This window comes from Triticum dicoccoides, chromosome 6B (assembly GCF_002162155.2).
Source record: "Triticum dicoccoides isolate Atlit2015 ecotype Zavitan chromosome 6B, WEW_v2.0, whole genome shotgun sequence".
In the NCBI taxonomy this organism is placed as follows: Eukaryota; Viridiplantae; Streptophyta; class Magnoliopsida; order Poales; family Poaceae; genus Triticum; species Triticum dicoccoides.
This window is the reverse complement of record NC_041391.1, coordinates 371,284,938-371,304,849: the sequence shown is the minus strand read 5'-3', so window position 1 is coordinate 371,304,849 and position 19,912 is coordinate 371,284,938. Positions and strand designations below refer to the sequence as shown.

The following is a 19,912-nucleotide window of genomic DNA, read 5'->3' as shown; positions in this document are numbered from 1 at the left end:
CTGTCGCTCGACATGGCTGCAGAGTGTGTGCCAGTGCGTAGAGCGGCCTTTTGGGGACGATGAAGATGGTGGACACTTAAGCGGGGCATGCAGAGAAGAGGAACTGCCAATTGAAGCGGGGGGCATGCAAAAAGATCAACTAAGCCAGAGCCCACATTAGCCAGTGGATGTACATGGAAGCTACTAGTCACTAAGTCTGTCTGATCTTTTTGAGCCTGGACAGCACCCGCTTACATTCAGAGGGTATAAACCATGATGTTCTTGAAACCACCCAGCAATACCATTCGGGCGCACTTAGCCATGGTCCATGTCCTTGGAAAAGGAACAAGAAATTCCATGATGCAACCCTGTCCGTCCAGAGGTGAATTATATATTATGTTTTTACTCGAGTTATGTTATATATACTCCTCACATAATCTTAATGAATACACGAACCAATCCCTGTCTACATAGCATAGCAAGAATACACTACCACGATCTATAATAAGGCCATACCAAGCTGAAACTCAGTAATAATAACATGATATCATAATTATCCTACACAATGCATAATATAGTAATGTGATATATATAACTACATGCATAGAAAAATAATAGGTTGAAGTATGATCAAGGTGTAACTTGCTTGGTATGTTTGATGAAGATCGCCACACTCACAATTCCTGATAATTCTACTCGTCACGCTCCGAGTAATCTATCGCAAGGAAATAATTCAAATCAATAACCATGCCATACAGAAAAATCAAAAGAACAACAAAACAAATTTGGCAAAGTTGAACAACATCTATATAGTTGGGCTTTATATATAATATAGGTTCTAACGGTAATATAAGGTGACAGGTGGAAGATTCAACTTCAGAAGAGTCAATGGTTGATGAAAGTGTTGATATATAAGATTATACTGGAGATGGTATGGAACATGGTGAAAAATAAGTTGAAAACAACATATCTGTCGTTTGACATACTACATAAGACATATGGGTTCATTTGCAAAAGAATTATTTCGAAAGGAGCACTGCAACCCAAGTTATAGTAGAATGAAGTATGAATTGAATATATAAATTCAAAAGGAAAAAAAATTTGAATATGGATTTCACATGATATTTCAGGAAGTATTTGATACAAACAATATATGCCAAGGAATCAACCAGATCGGATACATGGTTTGCAAGATATTGCCTCCAGAAGGATGAATTCGAATTTGAATAAATTCAAATTTGAGCAGTTCAAACATGTGAAATTTTGGTTCTACTGTATTCTCCTGGTCGCTACGAGTACATAGGAAAAAGAATCAATGAATTTGGATATACAGACCAAGAGATATAGATAGACGAATAATTGGTGAAAATCTGTCTAAAAACATGATTTTGAACTACGATTACTGTAGCATAGCGGCATGTGTCACATGCAGATTAGCTGAGATGTAGCTGTGCGCGCGTGCTCACCGAAGCAGGGCAAAAACGGCGATGGCTTCGGGCGCGGGTGGCGGCGCTCGTCCGGTGGTTCTCCGGTGAAGATGAGGTACAGATGCGGCTTGCGATGACGGAGACGATGGTAGTTTCAACGGCGATCAGGGCGTCATCTTCTGGCGCTGCAGTGGCATTGGAGCTCCGGCGTCGGCGGTGATCTTTGGGTGGATGTGGGGTGCTCGAACCAGCAGTGTGCTGAGCATAAAAGGAGGCGAAGGAGGTGCGTAAGGTCTAAGTGAATTCAATGAGAGGGTCTGTGAGAACCAGGACTTACTGGTCGCAGTGCAGTTCGTCGTCGGAGGAGCTTCAGGCGGCGGAGATCGGCGGGGTCCGTGCTCTCGGTTCCAAGGGGGAAAATGAGGGGTGGATACGAGAATCGGTCGAGGGGATCGTGGGGATTCTTTCAGCGCCCACAGATTGGAGCGAGGGGGTTTGGGGTTGCGCGAATCGTGCGGAGCTGATCTGGGTGTGGCAGCGCACGGACAGGAGACCGAGCGGAGGTAGGGGATGAGTTGCGGGTCCCGCGACTCAGTCAAAAGGGGGAGGAAAGAGGGTGGCAGGTGGGCCGCTGGGCGCTGACGTCAGCGACGATGAACACTGGCGGGGTGTTGGGCTGGGCCTGGCTCTGTGGTTGTGCTGCTCTGCGCTGCGTCATGCGAGCGAAGGATAACGGCTGGCCAGTTAGACTGCCGACCAGAAAATGGTTAGAATAGGTTTAATGATTCCTATTCTTTTGTACTCATAGAAATGAGATTGGCTCGAAATATGATCCAAAAAATTTCTACAAAAATAATAAAACATTAAGGAATATACATATACTAATATAGAGAACAACAAACATTTTTTCAGTCCAAAATACTTATAAAAATACATATATTATTTTTATAAAATGTTCTATAAAATATATTTGGACTCTAGAGAGAAATTCAAATAACATTTAAAACATATCCAATCCTTTTACATTGAAAGGGTCATGTTTCCTTCTCTCACAATATTTTATTTTTGAGTTAGAATTGTTTTAAATATTCAAAAATCCAAATGGGAAAATATTCAAAAATCCAAATGGGAAAATATTCAATTATTCACCAATATTATTCTTTGAGGAAGTCATGTGATCCTCTCTCATATTTGAATTGGAAATATTATGAATATTCTCAAAGCCAAAACAAGAACCAAATGAATAATTGGGAAAGTCCTTTTATTACCTCTCGTTTATTATACATTTAAACTCAAAAAGTTTCAAATCCTAGTCATATTTAACTAACATCAATCAACGCAAGCAATTTTTTAATTATTCCTATTTAAATATTTAACATTCCAAAATTTAAAATTTTGGGATGTTACAAGTTGTGGGCGGTGATGTTCGTACTGCTTACCACAAACTTCTTATTTTGATTCGGCAGCATTGTGGGATGAAGCGGCTCAGACCAACCTTACATATCCACGTACATGAGACCAGTTCCACCGACAGACATGCAACATGTTTTGCATAAATGTGGATGACGGGTGTCTGTTTCTCCTAATTAGTTGAATCGAATTTGACTACGGTCGGTCCTTGAAGAAGGTTAAAATAGCAAACTTGACAATCACGATTGTGATTTTTCCATAGTTAAGAAAGGTTCTTGCTAGAAGCCCATGGCAGCCCCATAAAACTTGCAACAACAAAGTAGAGAACGTCTATCTTGTTTTTGTAGGGCATGTTGTGATGTGATATCGTCAAGACATGATGTGATATACGCTGTTGTATGAGATCATCATGTTTTGTAATATCGACAACCAGCAGGAGCCTTAGGGTTGTCTCTTAATTATTATATGAAATGCAAGCGCCATGTAATTTCTTTACTTTATCGCTATGTGTTAGCAATAGTTGGCGAGACGACCCCGACGCAATGATGGAGATCAAGGTGTCGAGCCGGTGACGATGGAGATCACGACGATGCTTTAGAGATGGAGAACAAAAGCACAAGATGATGATAGCCGTATCATGTCACATATTTTGATTGCATGTGATGTTTATCATTTATGCATCTTATTTTGCTTAGAATGGCGGTAGCATTATAAGATGATCCCTTCACTAACTTTGAAGATAAAAAGTGTTCTCCCCGAGTATGCACCGTTGCCAAAGTTAGTCGTTTCGAAGCACCTCGTGATGATCGGGTGTGATAGACTCTACGTTCACATACAATAGGTGTAAGATAGTTTTGCACATGGAGAATACTTGAGTTAAACTTGACGAGCCTAGCATGTATAGACATGGTCTCGGAACACTGTAGACCGGAAGGTCGAACATGAGTCATTTAGTAGATATGATCAACATAGATATGTTCACCGCTGATGACTACCCCATCTCACATGATGACCATACATGGGTTAGTTGATTTGGATCATGTATCACTTAGATAACTTGAGGGATGTTTATTTAAGTGGGAGTTCATTAGTAATTTGTTAATTGAACTTAATTTATCATGGCCTTAGACTTAATAGTTTTTCATATCTATGTTGTAGATCAATGGACCGTGCTACCATTCCCCTGAATTTTAATGCCTTCCTAGAGAAAGCTAAGTTGAAAGATGATGGTAGAAACTACACGGAATGGGTCCATAACTTGAGGATTATCCTCATTGTTGCACAGAAGAATTATGTCCTTGATGCACCGCTAGGTAACCCACACGCTCCCACTAATCTGGACATTGTAAATGCCTGGCAAACATGGACTGATGACTACTTGATAGTTTAGTGTGCCATGCTTTATGGCTTAGAACCGGCGCTCCAAAAGATTTTTGAGCACCACGGAGCATATGAGATGTTCCAAGAGCTGAAATTGATATTTCAAGCTAATGCCCAGGTTGAGAGATATGAAGTCTCCAACAAGTTCTATAGCTGCAAGATGGAGGAGAACAGTTCTGTCAGTGAACACATACTCAAAATGTCTGGGTATCATAACCACTTGACTCAACTAGGAATTGATCTTCCAGTTGAGAATGTTATTAATAGAGTTCTCCAGTCACTACCACCAAGCTACAAAGGCTTTCTGATGAACTATAATATGCAAGGGATGACGAAGACGATTCCCAAGCTCTTCGTGATACTGAAATTGGCGGAGGTAGAAATTAAGAAGGATCATCAAGTGTTGATGGTTAACAAGACCACTAGTTTCAAGAAAAAGGGTAAGGGAAAGAACGAGAACTTCAAGAAGAATGGCAAGCAAGTTGCCGCTCTCGTGGAGCCTCCCAAAGCGGAACCCAAGCCTGAAACTGAGTGCTTCTACTACAAAGGGAATGGTCACTGGAAACGGAACTGCCCGAAATACTTGGCGGGTAAGAAGGATGGCAAAGTGAACAAAGGTATATTTGATATACATGTTATTGATGTGTACCTTACTAATGCTCGTAGTAGCACCTAGGTATTTGATACTGGTTCCATTGCTCATATTTGTAACTCGAAACAGGAGCTACGAAATAAACGAAGATTGGCTAAGGACGAGGTGACGATGCGCGTTGGGAATGGTTCCAAGGTTGATGTGATCACCGTTGGCACTCTACCTCTACATATACCTTCAGGATTAGTTTTAGACCTCAATAATTGTTACTTGGTGCCAACGTTGAGCATGAACATTATATCTGGATCTTGTTTATTGCAAGACAATTATTCATTTAAATCGGAGAATAATGGTTGTTCCATTTATATGAGTATTATCTTTTATGGTCATGCACCTTGATGAATGGTCTATTCTTGATGAATCTCGATCGTAGTGATACACATATTCATAATATTGATGCCAAAAGATGCAAAGTTGATAATGATAGCGCAACATAGTTGTGGCACTGCCATTTAGGTCATATTGGTGTAAGGTGCATCAAGAAACTCCATGCAGATGGACATTTGGAATCACTTGATTATAAATCATTTGATACTTGCGAACCATGCCTCATGGACAGGATGACTAAAACTCCGTTCTCCGGAACAATGGAGCGAGCTAATGACTTATTGGAAATAATACATACCGATCTATGCGGTCCGATGAGCGTTGAGGCACACGACAGGTATCATTATTTTCTGACCTTCACAGATGATTTGAGTAGATATGGATATATCTACTTGATGAAACACAATCCCGAAACATTTGAAAAGTTCAAATAATTTCAGAGTGAAGTAGAGAGTCATCGTAACAAGAAAATTAAGTTTCTACGATCTGAACGTGGAGGCGAATATTTGAGTTACGAGTTTGGACTTCATTTAAAACAATGTGGGATTGTTTCACAACTCACGCCACCTGGAACATCACAACGTAATGGTGTGTCCAAATGTCATAATCGTACTTTATTAGATATGGTGCACTCTATGATGTCTCTTATCGATTTACCACTATCATTTTGGGGTTATGCATTAGAGACAGTCGCATTCATATTAAATAGGGCACCGTATGAACTATAGTTTGGCAAGAAACCTAAGTTGCCGTTTCTTAAAGTTTGGGGATGAGACACTTATGTCAAAAGGCTTCAGCCTGATAAGCTCGAACCAAATTAGAGCAGTGCGTCTTCATAGGATACCCTAAAGAAACTATTGGGTACACCTTCTACAACAGATACCAAGGCAAGATCTTTGTTGCTAAGAACGGGTCATTTCTAGAGAAGGAGTTTCTCTCAAAATAAGTGAGTGGGAGGAAAGTAGAACTTGATGAGGTAATTATACCTTCTCTCGAATTGGAAAGTAGCACATCAGAGAAAACTATTCCCGTGATGCCTACACTAACTGGAGAGGAAGCTAATGATGATGATCATGAAACTTTAGATCAAGTTACTACTGGACCTCGTAGGTCGAGCAAAGCACGTTCCGCACCAAAGTGGTATGGTAATCTTGTCCTGGAAGTCATGTTATTAGACCACGACGAACCTATGAACTATGAAGAAGCTATGATGAGCCCAGATTCCAATAAATGGCTTGAGGCCATGAAATCTGAGGTATGATCCATGTATCAGAACAAAGTACGGACTTTGGTGGACTTGCCCGATGATCGACAAGTCATTGAGAATAAATGGATCTTCAAGAAGAAGACAAATGCTGATGGTATTGTCACTATCTACAATGCTCGACTTGTTGCAAAAGGTTTTTGACAAGTTCAAGGGGTTGACTATGATGAGACTTTCTCACCCGTAGTGATGCTTAAGTTTGTCCGAATCATGTTAGCAATTGCCGCATTTTATGATTATGAAATCTGGCAAATGGATGCCAAAACTGCATTCCTTAATGGATTTCTTAAAGAAGAGTTATATATGATGCAACCAGAAGGTTTTATCGATCCTAAAGGTGCTAAAAAAGTGTGCAAGCTCCAGCGATCCATCTATGGACTGGTGCAAGCATCTCGGAGATGAAATATACGCTTTGATGAGGTGATCAAAACATATGGTTCTATATACACTTGCGGTGAAGCCTTTATTTACAAGAAAGTGAGTGGGAGCTCTGTAGCATTTCTGATATTATATGTGGATGACATATTGTTGATTGGAAATGACATATAATTTCTATATAGCATAAAATGATACTTGAATAAGAATTTTTCAATGAAAAACCTCGGTGAAGCTACTTACGTATTGAGCATCAAGATCTATAGTGCTAGATCGAGATGCTTAATAGGACTTTCACATAGCACATACCCCTATACTTGTGGGTTATTAGACCTCCATGTGAGCATGTGAGAACATACCATCTCCTTTGGATTTAGGATGAACTCTACCTTGTATCTTTCCCATTGATTGTTCATGTACCTTGTGGATCCATGTGTTTGTTAGTCTAGTGGATGTGTGATTGCACATGTTCTTGAGTTTTCCTTGTGATTTCTCCCCATTCTTCCCCATGTTTTTAAGGAACCCCCCCTCCAATTCATGAAAGATTGGCCATTAGGGTTCTACCCTACATCATCTTGGTACCATGAGCCACCTTTATCACGAAATTGGAATCCTCCCCTTTGTTTTCTAGCCCACTTTTGCTTTGTTTTGTTCTAACTCGAAAATACCACCAAAAATAGCCCCACAATTTTTTTTGTGATTATTTGGTTTGATGAAATTGTTGATTTTAATCCATGCATTCAAAGTGTTTCAAGTGGATCTAGCTTTCCCCCATCTTTCTCACCATTTCCATCTATGAAATTGGTCCAATTTTGACCTCGGAATCACAAAATTCCGCCCACAATTCTATAATTTCCGCCCCAAATGATATCTCGAATCATCGGACCGGACATCCGGGCTACCAGCTGGACATCGAGGTCCCGCCGGGACATCCAGCACTGAAGCGCAAAAACATGCATGTTTCTGGACATACAGCCCTAGAAATCCAGGCTCCACGTCGGACATCCAACCCTTGTAGGGCTAGCCTCCCGTGGGTGACTGCTTCCCTCTGCAAAGGGACTATCTATTTACTTTTATGTTGCGTCATCACCTTCTCAAATATGCGCCAGAACCTGAGAGCACTGTTGTCATGCTGATGCATTGTGTATAGCTAGGTGCATCATGATTGGATCTTTTCTACCATGAATTACAATGTTTAGTCGCTGCTTGAACTTTGGGGGTGCTCTGCAATTATGTTTTGCGGTCTCAGAAAGGGTTAGCAAGATACCACTATTGTCATATTATATCTTGGTTGTTTTGACAACGTGTTGCTCTTTGAGATATCTTATTATTGCTCTCTAGTTGATTATGTCATTGATATGAGTTAATATAATTTTTAAGAGTTGTTGCCGACATGGTTAGTTATAGTCTTTGCTGAAAACCTGGGTGCTATTTAAGCTTATTTATGAAACAAGAGCAAAAGAGTTCGTTAAAGTTTTTCTTTTTCACTTTCAGTTTATCAACTAAATTGCTTGGAGGTCAAGCAAATGTTTAAGCTTGGGGGAGTTGATACATCTCTGTCGTATGTACTTTTCCTAATGCTTTTCCTCTTGTTTTGGACTCTAATTTGCATGATTTGAATGAAACTAACCCGAACTGACGCTGTTTTCAGCAGAACTACCATGGTGTTGTTTTTGTGCAGAAATAAAAGTTCTCGAAATGGAACGAAACTTTGCGAGTATTTTTTATACAATAAAAGAAAATATCTGGAGCCGAGAACCACCAGAGGGGGGCACCTGGGTGGGCACAACCCACCAGGGCGCGCCACCCCCTCCAAGCGCGCCCAGGTGGGTTGACCCCACCTGGCGGCCCCGAAGACCCTGAAACCATAGCTACAAAATCACATATTTCCAAAAAATCAAGGAGAAAGAATTATCGCGTTTCAGGAGACGGAGCCGCCGCCGTCTCTTGTTCTTCATCGGGAGGCCAGATCTAGAGTCTCTTCGATGCTCCAGAGAGGGGGATCTTCGATCTTCGTCATCACCAACCCTTCTCCATCGCCAATTCCATGATGCTCCCCATCGGGAGTGAGTAATTCCTTCGTAGGCTCGCTGGTCGGTGAGGATTTGGATGAGATTCATCATGTAATCAAGTTAGTTTTGTTAGGTCCTGATCCCTAGTATCCACTATGTTCTGAGATTGATGTTGCTATGACTTTGCCATGCTTAATGCTTGTCAGTTTGGGCCCGGGTGCCATGATTTTAGATCTGAACCGTTTATGTTATCACCATTATATCCATGTTCTAGATCCAATCTTGCAAGTTATAGTCACCTACTATATGTTATGATCCTGCAATCCTGGAGTGACAATAGTCGGGACCACTCCCGGTGATGACCGTTGTTTGAGGAGTTCATGTATTCATCGTGTGTTAATGCTTTGTTCTGGTTCTCTGTTAAAAAGAGGCCTTAATATCCCTTAGTTTCCGATAGGACCCCACTGCCATGGGAGGGTAGGACAAAAGATGTCATGCAAGTTCTTTTCATAAGCACGTATGACTATTTAAGGAATACATTCCTAGATTATATTTATGAACTATAGCTAGTGTCGTATAGCCCTAGGTTATGACTGTCTCATGATGAATATCATCCAACGAATCACCGATCCAATGCCTAAGAATTTACCTTATATTGTTCTTGCTAAGTTACTACTGCTACTATTGCTATAAAACCATTGCTATCACGGTTATCGTTACTAATAATGTTGCTACTACTATCAAAACTATCATATTAGTATGCTACTGATCACTTTGCTGCAGATAATTAATCTCCAGGTGTCGTTGAATTGATAATTCAGCTGCTAATACTTCCAAATATTCTTTGGCTCCCCTTGTGTCGGATCTATAAATTTGGGTTGAATACTCTACCCTCGAAAACTGTTGCGATCCCATATACTTGTGGGTTATCACTATCTTATTAGAGAACTACAAGTACCTCGATGACAACTACATTGGTGCTTTCAAGGCGGAACAAGAACACATGAAGGCCAGGGCTTCTCCACCCAAAGCACACTTCGCTATAACCAACCTCCACGACAATGAGCATGAGGACAGTACAACCAAGATGTCCAAGCCCGAAGAGCTCCAAGATGATGCTCCCAAGTTTGACTTCACCACAATTCCTCTTTGTGGCGTTGGTGATGCCAAGTCTACCATGACTCTTTTTGAAGATGGTGCAGCGATGATTATGACAACAGAGTGTCGGCGCAGCAAACACCTATGTTTGCTACCCAAACTCATGCACATGTGTGCTGTCAACCATACATCCAGTACCAATGCATGGCACAAGGATAAGCCAGAGAAACCACTCTTCGTGAGATCAAGGTGTCGGTGTACAAAAGTATGGGTACTTCTTTACCCCTTACTAGTGCACGGGCAGTCGCAGCCATGCCTGCGGCAGGGCCTAGCGAGGCAGAGGAAGGCAAAGCCTGAAGGCCACCAAGACAGACGCTCGAAGCACGAGGGGCGAGGGGCAAGCTGGACTGCCCCCGGCAAGGGCCTTGCCGGGGCAACCTGCACCAACACTAGCAAGTCCATCACCCTTGGGGCCGAGAGCTCTGAAACCATCGACAATATTAAGACCAAGATCTCGAGAGTGCATGCTCGATGGCATGCAAATCCTCATAAGGATTGACGACCCATAGATCTGCGTGGGACCAGAAGACAAAGACCCCTGGCAAGACCCTTGCCGGGGATGACTCCAAGGCCCTCGGCAAGGCTTGCTAGGGGAGACCGCTGGCTGTGGCCAGACTCGCGCCCGACAAGGTTTTGCCACCTCACCACCACTCAAGTGCGACAATAGACATGCCAACTAAGCAGGCGCCTACGTGGCGGCATGCAGATCTTCATGGAAGCTTACCATTGCGCCAATGCAATAGTTGGTTGGCCAGTGTGGCACTACATGCCTTGTCAACCTGGACGCGCGTCAAGGTGAGGAGGAGCGGTGAAGGATGAGATGGCCTCTGTTGTTGTCCCCAGTAAAGAGAGAGGACACGTAGGCAATGCATTAAATGCGCTTGTCCTACATTGATCGAGCGATAAGCTCATACAACTGTAGCTTGCCACCTCCTGTGTGCAACAGTGGCAACCCCTTTGCATATAAAAGGAAGTCCGAGGCATATAGAGAAGGGATCCGGACTTTTGGACAAAGCACACACCATAGCTAGTTCAAGAGTTCAAGAACACACATATAACCAGTCAATCAGGACTAGGGTATTACGCATTTTTGTGGCCCAAACCTGGATAAAAATCCCATGTGTGCTAACGGCTCAACCTGCTCTTCGTGCAACTCACCACCCGCCGTACATAGAAGGGATCCTTGTGACCCCATAGGTGATCGGTTACCCCGACATCTATGGCGCGCCAAGTAGGGGGGAGTTAGCTGTGAGAATCTGGTCTGTAGGTTAGTGCAGTAGTTTCTTCGCTGCCATGGCTCCAAAGAAGAAGAAGACCGCAGTGATCGGCCCGTCCGAGGCCACTCCGCCTGCGCTTGTGCGGACAGGCGACATGGTGGGCACTAGTGGTGGAGGAGATTGAGATCGTCCACAACATCTGAATACGAGAAGCCAGGCAGGCGGCATCCTCCACAGCAGTGACGGTGGTCAGCGTGCCGCCGTGCCCAGGGATGGAGCCCTACTACCTGCGGGTGGTGCGGGGACCTCCAAGGGCAGGAGGTCGACCTCTCCAACGCACGCGCCGCGGTCCTCTCAGGTTGTGCGTGACGAACCGCACCATGATGTTGAAGACCCCGGGCATCACCGCGGCAAAAGCCCTCAGCGTCACTCTCAAGACACGCAGGGCCGACATGCGCGCCATGATGCTGGCAAAAAAAGCGCGCGGCCGCGGAACCGTGATGGGACTCCTAACATAGTTAGAAGTCCAAGTTCCTCCCATTCCTCGCGCTTATCGCTGCCAACCACGTGAGCGGAAGGGCTGTCGCGAGCGCAGCTGCACCTCAACTTTCCTCCTGTCTTGGAGAAGCAAGAAGAGTGGACGGCTGCTATCGAAAGCCTGATTGGCCATGCCAACGGGGAAGGCCACCAGGGAGCAAGCCCCTCACGGCGCCTGAAAGACGAGCCGACGCGTGCAGGCACTGGAAGGGTCGAGGGTGACGCAACCACGGTGCACTCCCCTCCACCACGGTCGGCCCGTCGAGGTGACCCCCGGGACAACGTGTCCACGGCGTCATCAGACCCACAGACACGCCGTGACCAACGCCAAGTTCTTTGAGAGCGCCTCAAGGAGGACGCCCGGACTACTATCGAGCGGCGACGGGAGGCATGCCACCAGTCCGATAGGCTTGCTGGGCCTACTACATACAAGCTTGCGCTGGGGGACGCTGGCGACTTGCCCTACGCAGTAAGCTGTCCAGCGTTCACCAATGAGCTACGGCAGTTCTAGTGGCCCAACACCCGCGTGTTTAAACTAGAGGTACCAGAGAAGTATGACGGCAAAACTCATCCGTCCGAGTTCCTGAGCGTTTGCACCATTGCGATGCAAGCCGCCGGGGCACGGGACGACAAGGTACTCGCCAACTATTTCCGTTGGCACTCAAACCCAATGTCAGGTCATGGTTGATGCATTTGCTGATAGACTCCATCTCCTCTTGGTCCGATCTGTGTCACGAGTTTGTTGGAGCCTTCACGGGCGGCCACGTAGCTCCTGGACAGGCAAGTGATTTGCATGTGATCCCTCAGAGGGACAGCGAATCCTTGCGCAAGTACATATAGAGATTCAGCCGTGTGCAGTACAACATCCCCCATGTTCATCCCGCTGATGTCAACAACACGTTCCATCAGAACATGCACAATCGCAAGATGCATGAAGACTTGGCCATGAACAAGGTTGCAGATGCTGCCGAGCTGTACGTTTTGGCTGACAGATGTGCCCGAGTTGATGAAGGAAGGAAGTACCCCGGCGAGGATGCCGACGCAGAAGTGAGTCAGAAGATGAAGACGTCATCGCCCTGGCAAAGAAGGGCCGGCGACGCAATAGGAAGCACAAGGGCAAGACCGTGCTTGCCGTCGAGGAATCCGGCGACCCCGACACTGCCAAGAAGGCCAAGGTTGATGACCCTGGCAAGGAGATTTCCAAGTGCAATGCCTGCCGGGCCTCAGCGGCTGCTGGCAAGTTAGAGGGCTCCGACAAGCAGTACTGCAAGATTCACTGTACCAAGGGCCACGTCCTCTAGAACTGCCGCCAAGTGGAGCTGCTGATGGAGAAGCAAAGGGCTGAGTACGAGAGACGAGACAAGGAGAAGGGCCAAGAAGGCGCTGAAGGGTCCGACAATAAGCGTGGCAGCCAAGGAGGACGCGGCAACAAGGAAAAGCAACAAGAGAGGCCTGCTCGAGGCCGTGACAAGAAAGAGGAGGATGATGATCATGATGATGATGACGAATCCACCAAGCACGAGTTCCAGAAAGCGACAAAAGTCATGTGTGTTGATGGAGGTGCTTTGTTGCATTCTTCCCACCGCCAACTGAAACAATGGGTGTGTGAAATTAATGCAACGGAACCAATGGTCGACGACTAGAAGCCGTTGAGGTGGTCCCACACGCCTATCATTTTCGACGCCGAGGATCACCCTGATCGCTCAACTGCGGTCGGGTGTTTGTCGTTGTTGGTATCCCGAACAATATGAAACCTCAAGGTGACGAAGATGTTAGTTGACAGTGGGGATATCCTTAACTTGATCTCGCCCAACGTGGTCAAGAGGCTGCAGATCCCCGATGAGGATCTCGAGGAGACATGCACGTTCCAGGGGATCAATCGAGGGAGGAGTTAGCCCAAGAGAAAAGTCACGCTACCAGTTACATTTGGTGGCGAACTCAACTATAGGATGGAGAGGCTCGTTTTTTTGTTGCTGAGATCTCGTTGCCATACAACGGGATCCTTGGCCACCCAACGCTAGCCAAGTTCCTGGCAGCATCGCGCTACGCATATAACAAGCTGAAGATGCCCGGCCCGATGAGCATCATCACTGTCGACTGTGATAGGAAGGATGCGCTTATCTGTGTCGATCAGATCTATTGAGAGGCGGTTGCAGCATCTGCCGCCAAGGCGCCTACTCTTGCCACCGAGAAGAAGACCAATAAGGCCTCGGCCGCCGGCAAGACTCCTGGCTCCGGCAAAGGTTCCTGCAGTCACTCCGGCAAATGCAATTTTTTGGAGTGTTGTGTTCCTGCTGCGGACGTGCCAGAGACCTCTACCGGCAAGAGCAAGAAGTCTAAAGCAGCCCCACCGGGAACCAAGAAGGTGTCCATCAAGGAGGATGGCACGGGCGGAGCTTTTACCATAAGCTCCACCCTTGACAGCAAATAGGAAAGCGCGCTCTTCGCCTTCCTGCGGGCGAATGTCGACGTGTTTGCATGGCAAGCATCCAACATCCCCGGCATTCCCAGGGAGGTGATTGAGAACCATCTTGTTGTCTGCCCTCATGCATGGCACGTCAATCAAAAGGTCAGAAAGCAAGCTTTGGAGCGACAGGAGTTTATCATCGAGGAGATCAGGAAGTTGGAGGTGGCAGGTTTGGTCAAGGGAGTTCTCCACCCGACGTGGTTGGCCAATCCAGTAGTAGTACGTAAGGCGAATGGGAAGTGGAGGCTATGTATCGACTATACTGATATTAATAAAGCCTGTCCAAAGGATCCTTTCCCATTGCCATGTATTGACCAGATAGTGGCCTCCACTGCTGGGTGTGACCTGCTGTCGTTCCTTGACGCTTACTCAGGATATCATCAGATCTTCATGACAAAAGAAGATGAAGAGAAGACCGCGTTCATCACTCCATGTGGTACGTACTGCTTCGTACGGATGCCTTTCGGGTTGAAGAGCGCTGGTTCAACGTTCGCTCGAGCAGTCCAAATTGGTTTTGAACCCCAGCTCCATAGAAATATGGAAGCTTACATGGATGACATAGTGGTCAAAACCAAGGATAAGGCCATGCTCGTGCAGGACCTGGAAGAAACTTTTGCAAACTTGCGCAGGATCAACCTCAAGCTCAACCCAGAGAAGTGCGTGTTCGGCATTCCGTCCGGCAAAATTCTTAGGTTCTTTGTGTCTCAACGCTGAATCGAAGCGAATCCCGACAAGATCAAAGCAATTGAGCAGACTGAGGCGCCAAGACGAGTCAAAGATGTCCGAAGGCTTGCCGACTGCGTCGCCGCCCTAAGTAGGTTCATCTCTAAATTTGCTGAGCGTGCCCTCCCCTTTTTCAAGATTCTGAAAAAGGCGGGTCCAATGAAATGGACCCCGGAGGCAGAGGCAGCACTGCAAGATTTGAAGAGATACCTCTCCTCTACGCCAATACTTGTCGCGCCCAAGCCACAAGAGCCGTTGCTGCTGTACGTGGTGGCAACAAATCAAGTGGTCAGTGCTGCGCTAGTGGCACAGAGAGAAGTTGAGGAGGAGGCAACAGCAGCGGCAAGGCCCTTAGGTGTAGAACTGGGTCCGGCAGGGCCTGACCCCGGTGAGGGAGAATCCCCAGCAGGACCTGAGCCCGGCAGGGAGGGCCCCTCGGTAGGATCCAATCCCGGCAAGGCAGTGTCTGCGCAAACAAGCGAGGTGGAACAGAAGAAAAAGGTGGTGCGGCACCTAGTCTACTTTGTCAGCTCCCTCTTGTAGGGAGCTAGGTCGAGGTATTCTGGCATACAGAAGTTGCTTTAAGGCCTTCTTATGGCGTCAAGGAACCTACGCCACTATTTTCAAGCGCACGAGATCACCGTCGTCACTCGCCTCCCGTTGCAACGAATTTTACACAATTTAGATGCAACAGGAAGGATTGTGGAGTGGGCAATGGAGTTGTTAAGATTTGGGGTCAGATTTGAAAGTACCTCGACGATCAAGAGCAGAGCCTTGGCAGAATTCATAGCAGAATGGACATCCACGCCCGATGAGGAAGTTCAAGAAACCACCCTTCCTGGCAAAGAAGCAAGTAGTCATTGGATTATGAACTTTGATGGAGCTTTCTCGTTACAAGGTGCTGGTGCCGGCGTGTTGCTCGTTGCGCCCACTAGAGAACGCCTCAAGTACATGATCCAGATGCACTCCCCCCGGGAGAGGTCGACAAACAACACCGCAGAATACGAGGGGCTGCTTGCTGGTCTCAGGATCGCCATGGACCTCGGGATCAGGAAGCTTATTATCACAGGAGATCCACAACTTGTTGTCAAGCAAGTTAACACGGATTATCAGAGCCTGCCTATGGAGCTTACGTGGATGAAGTGAGGAAGTTGGAAGAGCGCTTTGACGGTCTACAAGCAGAGCATGTTCCTCAAGCAGAGAACATCATTGCTGATGACCTGTCAAAGCGCGTTGCACTCAAGCTACCTGTGGAACCAGGTACCTTTGTGCTTCAATTAACTCAGCCATCCGTCGGGTCATCAGCAAAAAAGAACAAGCAAAGGAAGGTGGGCCCCGGAAAATACTTTCCTGCAGAACTGCCAGGAGACGGCGGCAAGGAAGTTTCCAGGTACCCCAAGCTTGCCGGGGAGCAGCAGCTGAGGGAGTCCTGGATTAGGGGGTCCTCGGACATCCGGACTATATGCTTATGCCGGACTGATGGACTATGAAGATACCAGATTGAAGACTTCGTCCCGTGTCCGGGTGGGACTCTCCTTTGCGTGGAAGGCAAGCTTGGCATATGTAGATTCCCTTCTCTGTAATCGACTCTGTGTAACCCTAGCCCCCTCCGGTGTCTATATAAACCGGAGGGTTTAGTCCGTAGGACAAGAACAACCATAATCATAGGCTAGCTTCTAGGGTTTAGCCTCTACGATCTCGTGGTAGATCAACTCTTGTAATACTCATATCATCAATATCAATCAAGTAGGAAGTAGGGTATTACCTCCATAGAGAGGGCCCAAACCTGGGTAAACATCGTGTCCCCTGCCTCCTGTTACCATTAGCCTTAGATGCACAGTTCAGGACCCCCTACCCGAGATCCGGCTGTTTTGACACTGACATTGGTGCTTTCATTGAGAGTTCCACTGTGTCGTCACCAAAAGGCTTGATGGCTCCTTCAATCATCTACAACGACGCGGTCCAGGGTGAGGTTTTCCTCCCTGGACAGATCTTCGTATTCGGCGGCTTCGCACTGCGGGCCAACTCGCTTGGCCATCTGGAGCAGATCGATAGCTACGCCCCTGGCCATCAGGTCGGGTTTGGAAGCCTAAATTACACTGCCGACATCCATGGAGACTTGATCTTCGATGGATTCGAGCCCATGACAGGTGCACCCTACAACCACAATGAGCATGACCTAGATCTGCCATCGGACGGTGTTCAGGAGATCTCACCTGCAGCTGCCCTGGCTTTAGATCCAATGCAGATCATGCCATCCGAGGACGGGAGGATGGACCTCGCCACGGAAGCCGCACACTCAACGGCGATAGAGCCGAACACAGGTTTCACTTCCAATGAGGTCTGTGTCATCGGACCCTCGGACTCGTCTCCGGCCATAGGCTCCGAACTGCGCGTATCCGGGCCCATCAGATCTAACTGGGCACCGATCTTGGAGTTCAGCTCCACGGACATCTTTCAGCACTCACCCTTGGGCGACGTGCTAAACTCATTAAAATCTGTCTCCTTGTCAGGAGACTCTTGGCCGAACTATGTCCGGCTTGAGTGGGAAGCGGAGGACGTAGGAATTCGTTACCCACCCACCACCCACTTAATAGCCACTGTCGATGACTTAACCGACATGCTTGATTTCGACTCCAAAGACATCGACGGTATGGACGACAATGCCGGAGAAGAACAGGAACCACCGCCCATAGGGCGCCGGACAGCCACCTCATCATATGACATATATATGGTGGACACACCCAAAGAAAACAATGGCGAGGATCAAAAGGATGCAACGGAGGACAATCCTCCTAAGAAACAGCCGAAGAGCCGACGTCAGCGGCGCCGCTCTAAACCACGTCAGGGTAGAAACAGTGATACCAGCACAAGAGATAATAGCACTCCGGATGATGCCGAAGACGAAACAATCCCGCCCAGCCAAGCTTCGAACAGGCCGAACGGGAGGACGACAAGCTAGCCCTGACTAACAGGCCATGAATGAAGACTCGGAGGATGACAATTACATGCCCCTCTCCGAAGACGAGGTGAGCCTCGGCGACGAAGAATTTACCGTGCCTGAGGATCCCGTCGAGCAGGAGCGCTTCAAGCGCCGACTTATAGCCACTTCAAAGAGCCTGAAGAAAAAACAGCAGCAGCTTCAAGCTGATCAAGATCTGCTCACTGACCGATGGACTGAGGTCCTAACGGCCGAGGAATACGGACTCGAGCGCCCAACAAAAAGTTACCCGAGGCGCAGGTTGTTACCTGAATTCGAGGACGAGGCACTAGAGCCTATACTAACAGCGCAGGATGCGGCTGACTGACCACCTCGTGGCCGAGACAAAGCGGCGTATCAGTCCGAACACCAGCCCGCACCGCGTCACCGAACAAATAGAAACACGAAGGCCCGGGGCTACACACATGACCTGCGAGATGAATTGGAGAACAAAGCAGGATAGTCAAGATCGATCTACGGATCACAGGCGCGTGCCCCAACACATGACGATGACCGCCACCCCGGATATACTAAAAACAAATCTGTCCGGGCCGAATACAGCAGACCAGCTTCATCTGAACTGCGTTGCGATGTAGCCCAGCATAGAGGCGCTGCACACCCCCTATGCTTCACTGACGAAGTAATGGAGCATGAATTCCAAGAAGGGTTTAAACCCATAAACATCGAACCTTATGATGGGACAACAGATCCCACGGTATGGATTGAAGATTTCCTTCTCCACATTCACATGGCCCGCCGTGACAATCTCCATGCCATCAAGTATCTCCCGCTAAAACTCAAGGGACCAGCTCGGCACTGGCTGAATAGTCTGCCGGAAAAATCCATTGGCAGTTGGGAGAACCTGGAAGATGCATTCCTTGACAACTTTCAGGGCACTTATGTGCGACCACTGGACGCTGATGACTTAAGTCATATAACCCAATAGCCCGGAGAGTTAGCCAGGAAATTTTGGACTCAGTTCTTAACTAAAAATAACCAAATCATTGACTGTCTGGACGCCGAAGCCCTAGCGGCCTTTAAGCATAACATCCGGGACGAGTGGCTTGCCCGACACCCCGGCCAAGAGAAGCCGAAGTCCATGGCAGCCCTCACGACACTCATGACCCGCTTCTGCGCGGGCGAGGACAGTTGGCTAGCTCATAGCAACAACGCTTCAAGCAAGACTGGAACTTCTACATCCAGAGATAACAACGGCAAGCCCCGACATAGCAAACACAAGCGTCGAAATAATTGCGACAACACTGAAGACACGGCCGTCAATGCCGGATTCAGCGGCTCTAAGACCGGTTAAAGGAAGAAACAATTCAAAAGAAAAAGTCCGGGCACGTCCAGTCTGGACCATATACTCGACCGTCCATGTCAAATTCATGGCACCCCAGGAACACCAGCCAATCATACCAACAGAGAATGCTGGGTCTTCAAACAAGCCAGCAAGTCAAGTGCCGAAGGCAAGGAGAAGGGGTCGCAAAGCAATGACGACGACGAGGAGCCCTGGCCACCGAACACAGGAGGGCAAAATAAGTTTCCCCCGCAAATTAAAACGGTGCATATGGTACACGCCACCCATATTCCCAAACGGGAGCGGAGGCGCACACTTAGGGACGTCTACGCAACGGAGCTAGTCGCCCCAAAATATAACCCATGGTCGTCTGGCACGATCACCTTTGACCGCAAGGGTTGTCCGACCAATATCCTTCAAGGCGGCTCAGCCGCACTAGTCCTTGACCCAATAATTGACGGATTCCACCTCACGCGAGACCTTATGAATGGAGGCAGCAGTCTGAACCTGCTTGATCAGGATACAGTGCGCAAGATGGGTATCGATCCTTCAAAGATCAAACCCACTAAAACCACCTTTAAAGGTGTCATACCAGGCGTTGAGGCCCGCTGTATAGGCTCCATCACTCTGGAAGTAGTCTTCGGACCCCCGGATAATTATCGCAACGAAGAGTTAATCTTTTATATCGGCCCTTTTCGCAGCAT

The 19,912-nt window shown here is 47.2% G+C and overlaps 1 long non-coding RNA gene across 1 annotated transcript; it reads right to left on the bottom strand.

The window, feature by feature from the left end:
• Positions 1–1,190: 1,190 nt before the first annotated feature.
• On the bottom strand, positions 1,191–1,969 carry LOC119326101. The gene is made up of 2 exons (XR_005157813.1): positions 1,744–1,969; positions 1,191–1,664 (listed from the first exon to the last, which is right to left on the bottom strand). It is a non-coding gene; the product is annotated as an uncharacterized LOC119326101 (long non-coding RNA).
• Positions 1,970–19,912: the final 17,943 nt, after the last annotated feature.